Here is a 14,421-nt window from a genome sequence, read left to right as displayed (position 1 = left end):
ATACGAGGTGCACTGACTGACGGTACTCTGACTAGAGACCTGACCAGCTATGGTCAACCACGAATCAACATTCGACACCCGCATAAAGGACATGACCGGTTACAACACAATCACAAGAAAACAGTCAAGACTCGAGATCGAGGACATAAGGAGGTACCCAATTCAATCATATGACAATGTCCAACAAAACAAAATCAAAGACTTGCCATTTCTTAAGCAAATGCGAATACAGATTTTAAACATGCACAGGCATAGATTGGAAAAGACAATCTTCTTTCCTATTGTTTACACACAACAATCAATCCAATTTTCTAAAGGATCTAAGTTTTCAAAATATAATAACAGAAAAATCACCATTACAAGGTAAATTCAATACCACTGTTGCAATAGTACAATTTTGCCTATTTCCCAATACAGAGAAAAATATAAATTAAACAATTTATTTTACTAAATAAAAATATCATTTACTTACCAATTTTCCAAACGATACATTATTTAATTTCCAATATTTCCAAATAACGCATTATTTAATTCCCAATATTTCCAAAAAACACGTTATTTAAACTTCCAAAATACCCAATGATATAATATTCCATTTTCCAATTACTTAAATACTATATTATTTCATTTCTAAAATTTCCAAATAACCTATTATCATTTAATTTCTCAAATAATATACTCCTGAATAATATATTATTTAAAATTTACCAAATAATAAATATATTTTATTTTCAAAATTTTCCAAATAAAATATTATTTTATCTTTTTCCCAAATAAGATACTTCCTTGCATGTATAAAAAAATGCAAATTATATATATATATATATATATATATATATATATATATATATATATATATATATATATATATATATATATATATATATAATTTACCCATTAATTTTGTATATACATTAATAATTTAATAATTAAAATTAATCATTAAAACTTTTTTTAATAAAAAAATAATATATAAAAAAAAATTTAATAAAATATAATTTGTAACTCCATTTATATTTTTTTGTTTTTTTGTTTTAAAAAAAAAGATGGCCACCCATGTGGTTCCCCACGTGGGCTTCCCTTCCAAAGGGATGGCTGTTGTGGGGACCATGACATGGTCTCCCCACAGCCTGGGTTGTGTGGAGACCATGCCATGGTCTCCACAGCCATGGCCCCTCCCATGGTTTGGGGAAGCCACGGCTCTCCCAAACCTTGGGTCGAGGGCCATAGTCTCCCCAACACCCCCCTCCATAATAAATTTTTTTTGCTTTCTTTTTGTTTTTCATTTAATTTTATTTTATATAAAAAATGATAACCCCCAACTTTTTGCTACCTCAAACTCAGAATTTTCTGACAAATTTTTGAAAAAAAAGAAAACAAAGAATTTACCAGAAACATACAAGTTTCTATGATTTTTTTTTATTTTTATTTTTTTAAAGAGAAGATAAATCTTCAAATCAACAAGATAAATCAGAAAACATCAGGGAAATCATTCTCTATTTCCATTTAACCAAGCACAAACAAATTTCTCATATTAAAACCTGGATTTGAAAGCATTTATTTGGAATTTTAACAAATTTTTATTGTAAACAGCCAACCCAAATTTTTTGATTTTGAAAGCCAATTAGAAAAACCAAAAAAAAATGTAATCTAAGGTTTGGAAAAGAAGCAAAGAGGGTTTGAATTGGAGATTAAACTATAACTCTTTCATTTTCCCCTAATAAATGGGATTTTTCAACAACACAACCAGATTTCTTCCAAAAACCAAACAATCTTGATTAAACAATCTATATTTCCTAATACAGAGAAAAATATAAATTAAACAATTTATTTTACTAAATGAAAATATCATTTACTTACCAATTTTCCAAACGATACGTTATTTAATTCCCAATATTTCCAAATAACACATTATTTAATTCCCAATATTTCCAAAAAACACATTATTTAAACTTCCAAAATACCCAATGATATAATATTCCATTTTACAATTACTCAAATACTATATTATTTCATTTCTAAATTTTTGAGATAACCTATTATCATTTAATTTCTCAAATAATATACTCCTGAATAATATATTATTTAAAATTTACCAAATAATAAATATATTTTATCTTTTTCCCAAATAAGATACTTCCTTACATGTATTAAAAAAATGCAAATTAAACATATATATATATATACACACATTAATTAATAATTTAATAATTTAAATCAAGCATTAAAACGTTTTGTAATAAAATAATAATATATAAAAAAAAACTTTTAAATAAAATATAATTTGTAACTCCATTTATTTTTTTATTTTTTTTTGTTTTAAAAAAAAAGATGGCCACCCACGTGGGCTTCCCTTCCAAAGGGATGGTTGTTGTGGGGACCATGATGTGGTCTCCCCACAGCCTAGGTTGTGTGGAGACCACGCCATGGTCTCCACAGCCATGGCCCCTCCCATGGTTTGGGGAAGCCACCGCTCTCCCCAACCATGGGTCGAGGGCCATGGTCTCCCCAACAGCCCCCTCCGTAATAAAAATGATAACCCCCAACTTTTTGCTACCTCAAACTCAGAATTTTCTAAGAAATTTCTGAAAAAAGAAAAGAAAGGATTTACTAGAAACATATAGGTTTCTATGATTTTTTTTATTTTTATTTTTTTAAAGAGAAGACAAATCCTCAAATCAACAAGATAACTCAGAAAACATCAGGGAAATCATTCTCCATTTCCATTTAACCAAGCACAAACAGATTTCTCAAATTAAAACCTGAATTTAAAAGCATTTATTTGGAATTTTAACAAATTTTTATTGTAAACAGCCAACCCAATTTTTTTGGTTTTGAAAACCAATTAGAACAACCAAAAAAAATGTAATCTGAGGTTTGGAAAAGAAGCAAAGAGGGTTTGAATTGGAGATTAAACTATAATTCTTTCATTTTCCCCAAATAAATGAGATTTTTCAACAACACAACCAGATTTCTTCCAAAAACCAAACAATCTTGATTAAACAAATAAATCAAAGAGTTGAACCAGAAACCTACCTCATTTAGCATTCCTGGCAAGATTTGATGAAGAGCCCAACCTGTAGCTCAAGCAATTCTTGTCCATTTTTTTCCAAATATTTTTCCAGCCCTAGGTTAAATGGCAAAGTTTTTGAACAAAAATCTCATTTCTAATTAAAAAATACTTTTACACAATTTAATTCTAATTTAGAAAAAATCAAAATGCCTCTTCCTCATTTAATTTATAATTTTCTCAATTTTAACAAAATTAACCTTTATATTCCAAAATATTAATGAGGGTAAAATATTTTTAATTAAAATAAAATCCCCACTTTCATTCTTTCAAAACTATATCCAAAATATACTAAACTCACTTTTCTAATTAAAATTGATTTTCTTAAATAATTAAAATCAACCTTTCTATTTTTTTTAAAAATAAAACAAGGGAATTAAATTAATTCTATTTCAAATAAATTTAAATATTTCCCTTCCAAAAGCATAAACAAAATAAATTAATCAATATAAAATTAACCATCTAATCAAACTTGCTACCAATTTGGATTGAGCAATTCTAATTAACGATTAATTGCAAAAAGGGAACCTATTTAATTTAGTCTCTTAATTTCTAATGTGTAAACACACATTAAATCAAATTAAGCATTAAGGATTAATTACTCAATTTAACCACACACAAAAACACGCAACCCAAGAAAGCCAAGCAGACAGACAACCTGCATACCCACCCAAATGAAATACTGACAATGACTGAGGACGCTCACTTGAGCACGACTATGGTCAAACAAGGGTCTTACGACCACCTAATCCAAAATCTAAGGACCAAAGAGGTACACTCAAACTTGTGAATCTAGGCGGAAATGAACCTTGTACCCATGCGGTATTGTACCTAAAATCTCCTGCAACCAAGAGTCATACATGCATACATATATATACTTAATGAAAGTGTTAGCCCGAGATTAATAACACGAAATAGGAGAACTAATAAAATTGCATACGAATTGATGTGAAAACCACATTAACATGATTACATGAGAAACTAACCAAGGTCAAACCGAGATTAGAATTTGATTAGGGCAGGGGTACTATAGAAGGCCCCTCCAAAGGACTGGAAAAAACTCAATTTTGATGGTGCTAGTAAGGGGAACCCATGGGAATCCAGTATTGGAGACATAATCCGAGATGAGTAGGGCAATATTTTATATGGTTTGTTTGGTGGCATTAGAGTTGCCACAAACAATGAAGCTGAGATTCATGCACTGGAGGCAGGATTACGCCTTTGTGTTCTACAAGGAATCTCTCAAAACATAATAGAAGGTGATTCGCAGATTATTATAAATGGGATTACTAAATCAAGTTTGTATAACTAGAAACTTAGTAAATGGTTACCACTAATATACGACCACCTTAAATCAATTCAGTGCTACGAGGTTGTGCATGTCTATAGAGAAGGTAATCAAGTGGTTAATTACCTTGCGAATCTTGGGGTTGGACGAAATGATGATTCTATCTCTTTCAGTCGAGTCTCGGCTACAGAGGATATTACAAGACAATGCCTGAAGGATTGTCATAGATCTTCACGACAAGGCATCGGGTAGTATGCCTACTTTTTGGATTTGCATGCCTACTTGGGCTGATTAGTGGCACCGATATATGCCTTGGTTGATTAAAGATTTGTACGATTCTGAATGCTGGGATGGATGGTGTATCTACATTGGTACTGATATTCAATTTGGTGGTGGAAAGATTCATCACATGGGAATGTCATGGTCTGACCCTGGACAATTCAATCTGTAGATTGGGACATACCATCACCTTAGATGTGCTTTAGTTCAAAGTTAGATTCTAATAAATATGGGCGGAGCAGGATTGATTCTGATCTGTGAAATGTGTCTTCCTATAAAGACTATCCAGAAGATGTATTACCCAACGGTCGAATGTGCTATTATTGGGGGGTATACAGAGATAAGGTTGGAGTGAATGGCTTATTTTGGTATGGTTGGTTATGTCAACTATGAATAGGCACTGGGAACACAATTAAGGAACTTGTTAATCACTGAAGATCATGTGTATGATGTTATCTGTGGGCTTATGGGCTTCGCTCTCAATTTTGAGAGACATTGGTGTGATGCAACCATGCTAGAGGCAGTCTTGATACCCCTGGTCGATGTCATTGACTCTGGGGAACATGCGAACGAACTCTTTGGTGGTTTTGTGAAGCCACTCATTGCGGACAGTGTTGCTAATGTCATATTAAGTTTGGATGAGGGTACCAAAGTGAGCAAATTGAAGGTGTACTTCTAGTTTCAAAATTACTTACCCTCAGAGTCGGAGGAGGAATCTGAGGATACAGAAGATGGGGGCAGTGGTGGCTCTGTAGACAGTGACGCCATACGTGAGATGGCTAGAAGGGAGGTATGGAAGGAGGAACGCGAGCGCATAAAGGCATTTGGGGAGAATGCATGGGAAGTGTTCAGATGTGCGGTGTTTAATGGGAACATGGCGCCTTTCCGTAGACAGACTGAATCAAATGACTAGTGGCTCCCTGAGAACTCCACCCACAACGCTATCAATATAGGTGAATTTGCAGTTGTGATATACCAAGATATTGGTGGAAAAATGTAATAGGATTGTGGGTTATGGGGTTGTTTTTGGTAATGTTACTGGCTATTTGGTAACCAGGCAGGGGTGTCTATAGATGCGTCTATGGTAGTGTATGGCAGGCAAGGCTAGTCTTGTCTAATGTACGAAACACTATGTAATTTTTCTTAATTTTGCAATATAGGGAGCTATCCCCATTAAAGATAGCACTTACCTTAAAAAAATAAAAAATAAAAATTAATATATTCATCCATTTCGATAATTTCTTTTAAATTTTCATGGATCCTGTTGGTTCCCAAACCAACAGATTGGAAAGTTATAAGGTTATAGCAAATTGTATCTTCAAACCCTCCAACTGATTTGGCCAACTTATAGAGTGTTCCTTTAGGATTATTCACTCTGCACTTCAGGTTCTCTAGGACCTAGGCGGGTATACCTCTTCATCAACTGATTCTTCAAGATGAAGTTTTTTATAGAAAATTGTGCCTCTCCACTATATTCTGATTTTGATTGTTTATCTCGAAATGATATCTCTTTTCTGAGATAAAATTATTTAGCTTCTTCTATTTATCCCTACTTCCTATTTTTGTTTCCTTCTTATATATTCAAACTAAAACTGAAAATGTAAATATTTGAATTGATTAAATGTAACTTAATGACTAATCAATGCCTTCCTCCTCTTGGGCTAAAGAGTCATTAATTCCTAGAATCTCACATATAACTCCTATGAGACAATTTTTGAATCCACTACTGGAATGGATCTATCAACTATTCCAACTTCCAATACTACTCCACTATTTTCTTGTCACAATAGTTAATCTAACTGAGTTTAACTTTTACTTGAAAAGACTAGCGCCCTATAAAGTGCATAGCTTTCATCTTTTTTCCATTAGTCATCCACAAAATGACTAGCACTTGCACCAAATAAAGTGCAATGGTTACGTCGATAGTAAGATATATAAAATGAGATTTCAATCTTGTATAATTTTATGTATTAAACAAAACTTTCATGATTATGTAGTATTTGAATTTCTTTGCATCAGAGTATAAATCATTAATGTGTCATCATTGAATATCACTAGTTACTTGAATGTGCCTTGAATGTATCATCTTTGGATTATTTTTTACGTTTGTTATTCTCATGGATAGGTATTGAAGCACATGCATGGGCGATAAATCTTGTTTGGATAGGACCCGGAGACTTTTGAAAAGGCGGGCAAGGAAATTGGAGTTTGTTGCAATGAATTTGAAGTCAGCGAGGCCCTCTGCAACAAATTCAGAGGTAATTTGAAACCCTCATTGCTGAAAGTAAGCTGATAGGAAACGCGCACATATTCCACTCTTAGTAGGTAAACTTCAAATGAATGTAAGATAGATCTCAAAACAATGACTCATTTTATCCTCTTCTTTCTATTACAATCTCATAATGTAAGATAGATCTCAAAACAATACTAGATTGCAGAATATTATAGATGGATCAGTGTCAAAGGTTGACTACAGAGTAATATCGTGCACATGATGAAAGAGTAGATAATGAGATGAGCTTGGACAAATATCCATGTCCATGTAATGATTGTCTTGGTGGAAAGGTGAAAAAATGAAATGTGATTTATCGACATATGATAAGTTGTGGGCATAGTGTTATAAGCCCTTGGGATTACAATTATTATGAAGATATGATAGAATTGCAGACTGTGAGAGATGAAGAGGCAGCAAACATAGACGAAGTGGCAACAAGCATAGATGAAGTGGCACCAAACATAGATGAAGAGGTAGAAATGTTTGACGAAGGGTTTGAAGTTGATAGAATGCTGAATGAGGGGCTAAGAGATGATTGGGCCAAGTCAATGGAGGATTCTTTAAACACTATTTATGCTAATTGTAAGTTAAGTCATTTTACAACAATCCTTCAAATTCTTAACTTGCAAGTGGTGCATGGTTGGACAAATGAGAGTGTAGATCAATTATTGGCATTATTAATTTCATTGTTACTAGCTAACTCCACATTGCCAACAAAACGAAGTCAATGCAAAAAGAAAATCAGTAAGCTTAGCTTGGGGTATGAAAATATCCACACATGTGTGAATGGTTGTGTATTATTTCGCAAAAATCTTGCAAGTGATAGTGAATGTTTGAAATTTCATGAAGCGAGGTATAGACAAGGGTTGAAATCAGTTGTGGTTCCTAGAAAAGTTCTTCGCCACTTTCCGATAATCCCATGATTACTCTGAATGTATATGTGCAAAGACATTGCTGAACTTATGCAGTGGCATGCCCAAAATAAGAGCACTAATGGAAAACAATGACATGTGCTTGATTCAAGGACGTGGATGGGATTTGATAATAGATGGCCTGATTTTTCTCAAGATCCTTGTAATATAATGTTGGGTTTGTCTCTAGATGGGGTGAACCCATTCTCAGATCAAAGTACTAAATGGTCAACGTGGCCAGTGTTTCTAATAAATTATAACTTGCCTCCACGGTTAGCAACTAAACCATTTTTCTTAATGTTATCATTGATTATACCAGGACAGAAAAGTGTGACTTCATAAACAATAGATTCTTATCTAGAGCCATTGTATGATGAGCTAATGGAATTGTGGAAAGGAATTAAAGCAATTTTAATCTTTAAGGGATGGTCATTCAATCAAATTCACTTTAAGAGCTTCCTTATTGTTTACGACTCATGATCTTCCTACGTATGGCACATTATCTAATCTCTTTGTTCATGGATACCATGGATGTTCTTCTTGCAACTTTAAGGATTTTGTGAGGCACTCAAGAAGTTTGCCTAAGTCTATTTATTGTGGACATCGTACTTACCTTAAAATGGATCATCCATATCATCAGCAAAAAACACATTTCAACAGTCAAGAAGAGAATTGTGAAGCACCATCGCTAATAACAGGTGATTACATTATTGAGTATGGATAGAAAAGAATGTCATTTATTGAAAATGATGGGATTGCAGGTAGTAGAAATGATCCATGTAATGAAAGCGGTGTAAAACGGTTGTGCATATTGTATAAGTTGCCATACTTTAAGGATATAGCCATTAGGCATACTATTGACTTTATGCATACCGAGAAAAATATAGCCTATGATATTATAGAAACTCTTTTTGGTGACTTAAATACTATTTCATCACGTGAAGACTTTCAAGAAATAAAGATTCATCGAAATCTTTGGGTTGAAAAATATGATAATGAAAAATATAGAAAACCTAGTGCTCCTTACGTCTGGACAAAGGAACAACGTGCACAATTCTTATAGTTGATGTCTTGGATTTGCTTTCCCACTAGATATGTAAGCAGTAGCATCAAAAGCCAAACTAACATTAATAGCTTAAGAGGCCTCAAGACCCATGACTATCATGTCATAATCGGGAATATCTTACCTATATGGTAAATGTATCAAGTTTGGCAAAGGGGCCGAGATTGGAAATTATAAGGTTGGGCCTAATATTAAAGAGAATGAGCTTACATGTATTAGATCCTTCAAACTTTGATAGTTTGAGGGAGGAGGTTGTTGAAGTCCTTTGTCTATTGGAATGAGAATTTCCAGCAACAATCTTTAACATTTCTATGCATCTTTTGATACATCTAGAATATGAACTAGAGCATTGTGGCCCAATAAGAATGAGATGGATGTATCCTATAGAATGATATATGAAGGTTTTGAAAAAATTTGTCCGTACTAGGACAAACCTAGAAGGCAGCATGTCTAAGGGATATTCAATGCAAGAGGCCATCGGATTTTGCACAAAATATATGAAGGATTTTAAAATTTTCAATCAACGTGTATGGGATGATGACGAAGATGATAGAGTTGTAGGTGAAGTATTAGAAGGCAATGGATGTCGATTCAAGCTATCATATCAAGAAAGAAGTGCAATACATGCCTTTATTCTTCAAAACACATCTTCATTTGATAAGTGGTGCAAGTAAAAAAGAAATTACACAATAATTTAATTACTCAATTGTATTTACACATTTATATTATACGTCACTATTTTATGTAGAAAATATGAAGAAGAGAATCAAACTAGGATGCAACATCAACCTCAAAAGAACAACCGTCATGATTTGATTGGAGGAGATTCTTTTCCAAATTTTGAAGAATGGATTGCTAATGCAATCAATGATGCAAAAGAAGGAGTTCACGATATAACAATAGAGGAAAGTGAACTTTCACAATCTCCACATTTATGGGCTATGAGTTTTAGTGGAATGTGGATCTATGGTAGTCACTTAAGAGTGGAAGAAAAAGACAAAGGAAAGACTAATTGTGATTGTGTTGTTAGTGCTAAATTTCTTCATGAAATGAGAAGAAATTTTATGTTGGATTCATCCAAGATATTATTTAAGTGGATTTTGGTGAAAATAGTCCTATATTATTAAAATGTAAGTGGATCCGACCATCTGTGGTACAATTTGATGAGTATGGATTTGTGTGTGCAAATACACGACATTTTTTATCAGAGACAGATGAGTCGTATGTTTCCCCTCTTCAAATTAACCAGTCATTTCTAATTGATGATTTAAGAAGCTCGGGATGGTCTTATTTCATTCAAACACAGTCTCATTTGAAACGAAAAATTCATGGAAGTTGTCGATGTAATGCCTGATGGCCAGCATGCTAATTTACAAGAAACATTCGAAGAAGTGGATGAAGACAATGAGGGACTGTTTGAAGAAGAAATTGGGAGAGAGAATGTATTACATTTCTCAAATGATGAGGAGCAAGAAAATAAAGCATATGCAGACACTAGTGATCAAGATTCTAATCTCGCTGGCAATGCAGATGATTATTGATGAGCCCCATTTTATGACTTTTTATTTAAGACTTTTATGTTGTTTTAAGACTGTTTTATGTTGTAAGGACATGGACCTTCTAACTAATACTTGTTTGAAAGCTTTAATGTTGAACAAAGTTGCTATATGAATATGTTAGCTTTAATATTTGTAACCATGCTACATTGTGACTGTCAATTGTGCCTTATAACATTAATGACTACAAGACAAGCATTTGATGAAATGTCTTTGTAGATAGTCATTATCATAGACTGTACTTTACTCTATCTTTGTATCATGGACTGCTTTGCATCTATTGGGACTGCTATATAATGACAATATTTTAGCTCTATTACTATCATGGTATGGTTTGTTACTACCTTATACCTGCTCTAGATGATTCATTGTTTTATGTATCAAACTATGATTCACCGAGATATGCTTTGTGAATTATTGGGTTTCATGAGATAATTATACATTATTGTTTAGTTGGACATCAAGAAATGAGGAAAAAGAATTTAAGGCACAAATTAGATGATAGTGATCATATTTTTGAAGTTCCAATCATAGATTATGAGTGCTCTTGTGAAGAACGTGTGGCCACAAATAATGATTTTTTATCGCATCTAGGTTTGACAAATAGGCAAGTTGTATATCCACTAAGTAGTATATTATTTGTTTAATACTATTTAATGAAATTTTATAGGCAAGAGTTTTATGTACATAAGACATGATATGATATATTTTTTTGTTTTTCAGCCAAGAAAAACAGTGCAAAGAAAAAACAAAAAGAAAGTAAAGATACAATGCGGCCAACTCATAGAAGCCAATGTTTTTGTGACTCAAGAAATGTACTTGGTGAAAACTATAGCTGTGGTGATGTACAATCTCACAAAGCACATGGTGATGTGTAGCCTAATATACCACATGGTGATGTGCAGCCTAATATACCACATAGTGATCTCTTAACACAAAGTCTAAGATAAATTATTGAAAAACAAGAGAGCAAAGGAACAGTGAATTTGCAGATGATTTATTCAAGTTTAAAGGATGTGTTTGAAGTGAAATCTGCAGAGACAACTATTGATCTATCTACTCATGCCACACATAATGTGGCAGAGGAGCATGAAGTTCCAGTGGCTCAGAGTCATGAATCTGTTGCATCTGCAACTTTTGATGGAAGTACTGGATCAGCTATAAATATTGGTAGCAGTTTAACAGAAGATGTGGCCGCTTTTGTTAAAAGAAAGAGATTGAGTCAAGATTTATATAGATTTGTAGAGAAGAATGAAAAAGAAAGAAAATAAGAAGGGAAGAAGGCGCTCTTGGTTGAGGTGTCAAGAGATGGTGAACCCATTGGGCAAAATGCTACAAGGTGGGCCATTGAGTTGGGCGTAAGATGTAGGGCCCATTTGGATATATGTAAATCAAATTTTGTAGACCAAGATCCACAAAGTGTGAAAAATGTTATTAAAAAAATAGAAAATGTCTTTGACACTATTGGTGGACAAATCTCAAGAAAATATTATAAAAACAAGATGAGACTTCTGATGAACAATTTTAGATACAATTGTAGAAAAGCAATCATGGAGGGAAAAGAGAGGTCTGACTACTCCACTCTATCTCCAAATCAGTGGGAGGCATTGAAAGAAAGAATGTGTTCTGAAGAATATTTGACAATGAGTCACAAAAGAAAGAGAGCAAGAAATAATGTGAGCGTTGAATATATGTCATTTGGTCGAGGCGGGTTGCAAGCCAAAATGGACAAATTAGGAGTAAGTGTATGGCTTTTTGGTTCAATCTACATTGTGTTATTTAATTAAATTTTTTTGGATTGACAATATGTTAAAATTGATATTGTATTTTAGGTGGAAAACAGTAATAGAGAAGTAGGTAGTATGAAGTGCAAACCTAGTTCATCCATAGAGATTTCACATTCATCTATTGAATGCCCACTAAGAGCCTCACAAAATCATGTCAACTCAAATGAAGTGTTAGAAGATATAATGAGTTGCTTATACAGTCTCACTAAGAAAGTTTCAGAGTTGGCTACCTCTGTTAAGCCTATAATTTCTGCATGAAATGACCATGATTCCATGGATTCAGATCACGTAAGAGTCTATCCCTCAATAATTTGATTCTCACCTATATCATCTTTATATTGTATTTTGAATATGTATGCAAATGTATTTTGATCATATATAGAACAACGAATCTATGAAATTTTTCCTTTTGTTGACTATTTTTTAAATGAATCTCCTCATATGGATAATTTTTTAAACTACATGCAGAGAAATTTTATCAAAGAAACAAAAAAACAAAAACACCTTGATGCCAATAGAGCTGTTGATATTGATAGTGATGATGATGAATTCAAGCAGTATGTGAATGATATTCATAGTAGTAGTTGTGCTCAACTTGAGGTCAGTGCTATGAAACCTTTACTTTTCTTTTGTCTTTTAATACTTGTTTTTTCTTTTGTGCCAACATAATTCTGATGATCAAATTGAATATTTAATCAAATTAAAGATAACATTCATTGTAATGTCCCTACATATTATATGTTATTTCAAACATAGCAAACATATTATATGTTATCAGTTTGATAGGGACCATACATTATGAGTTCTGAGTATCACTTTCATCGTAACCCAATAATAGTTGCAGATCATATATCGCTTCAGATATCAACTATACCAATTAGAGGGATAAATATATTGATATAGAAGATTATAACCATCATTCTTAGTGTAAGTGGTAACTACTATTGTATATATCAATTCTCATGAAGGTTTTGAGTTAATTACTTCAAAAAAGAAGTCATATGTGATTAAATAATTCCTTATTCTTAATAGTTCATAAGAAGGGACATTACATTCACCAGCATTCCACACCAAGAAATTCAAGGAACCTTATATATAATAGATAATATCACAAGGAATTGATACCCACGATAATATGTTCTACAAATTGCACAAAATAAAGCAAAGTCTATTGTATTGCATTAACAAAGTCTTGATAAATTATTGCAGAGATCTTAAACTATCTAATGATGACTAGTACTACAAAACCTTCTCATATATATGATAATCACAAGTCTTTTGAAATTAAGGGGTGCACCCCTTTTGAACTAAACAGCTATAATTTATTAAACTTAGACATAAACAAATTAAGCATGCCAATATGATTGATATAATCATCATCCTGGTAACACTGGAAGCCTAAGATCCATTTCTTCATTGCGCTCTCCATGGTATAGGATCTCTCTATCATCTGGATCACATATGGAGCTAGATCCCCATCCTCATCAACTAGTCCTTTGGTTGTGCTCATGAAACCTGTCAATTGAAGTTGTCAGTCTCCCAACGACATGATTTCTCCATCACAGAGCATGGCTAGCAATTGGATCGATTGTTCATTCTCCAAGAATTGGATGGCATTTTTCAACTTGTCCCCGAATTCATTGTGTGCCTTCAGCGGGGTATCTACTTCATTCTTATCCTCTGGATTCATAAAGTCATGAGTGGTCATGATCTCCTGGATCCGTTCGTGCAACCTCATATGCCCTGTGTATGCTTTGATGGTACCAGTGTGCATCTTCTAGAATTATTTAGAATACTTTAGCATAACCTTAAAATGAGCATCAACTATGTCATCAGCAAGCTTGAAAGTGTGAGCCTGTGCAACTTTGAGCAATCTATTCCCCTTCTTGCTCTTATACCTCCAATATGAAGCATCCTAGATTGTTTCAAGTATATCTTTATCAGTTTCATAAGTAGCAAGTCCAACCTCTATAATCCTTAGGGCCAATTCCAACTATAATGTCTTATCCTGCCAATATTGTTTCTCTTATTGTGCTTTCTCATAAAGGCCTTTGATGGTTTGGTTTTCCCTCACCAAGAACTCAACTTGTTCTTTTTTTATCTTCACAACATCGAGGTTTAACTGGGCAGTGATCCTAGGGTCTATTTTTCCAACTTGATGGATAATGAGGTGGCCGAATGCTTCATATGTG

Source organism: Cryptomeria japonica, chromosome 9, assembly GCF_030272615.1.
Source record: "Cryptomeria japonica chromosome 9, Sugi_1.0, whole genome shotgun sequence".
Classification (NCBI taxonomy): domain Eukaryota; kingdom Viridiplantae; phylum Streptophyta; class Pinopsida; order Cupressales; family Cupressaceae; genus Cryptomeria; species Cryptomeria japonica.
This window is presented reverse-complemented; position numbering follows the sequence as displayed.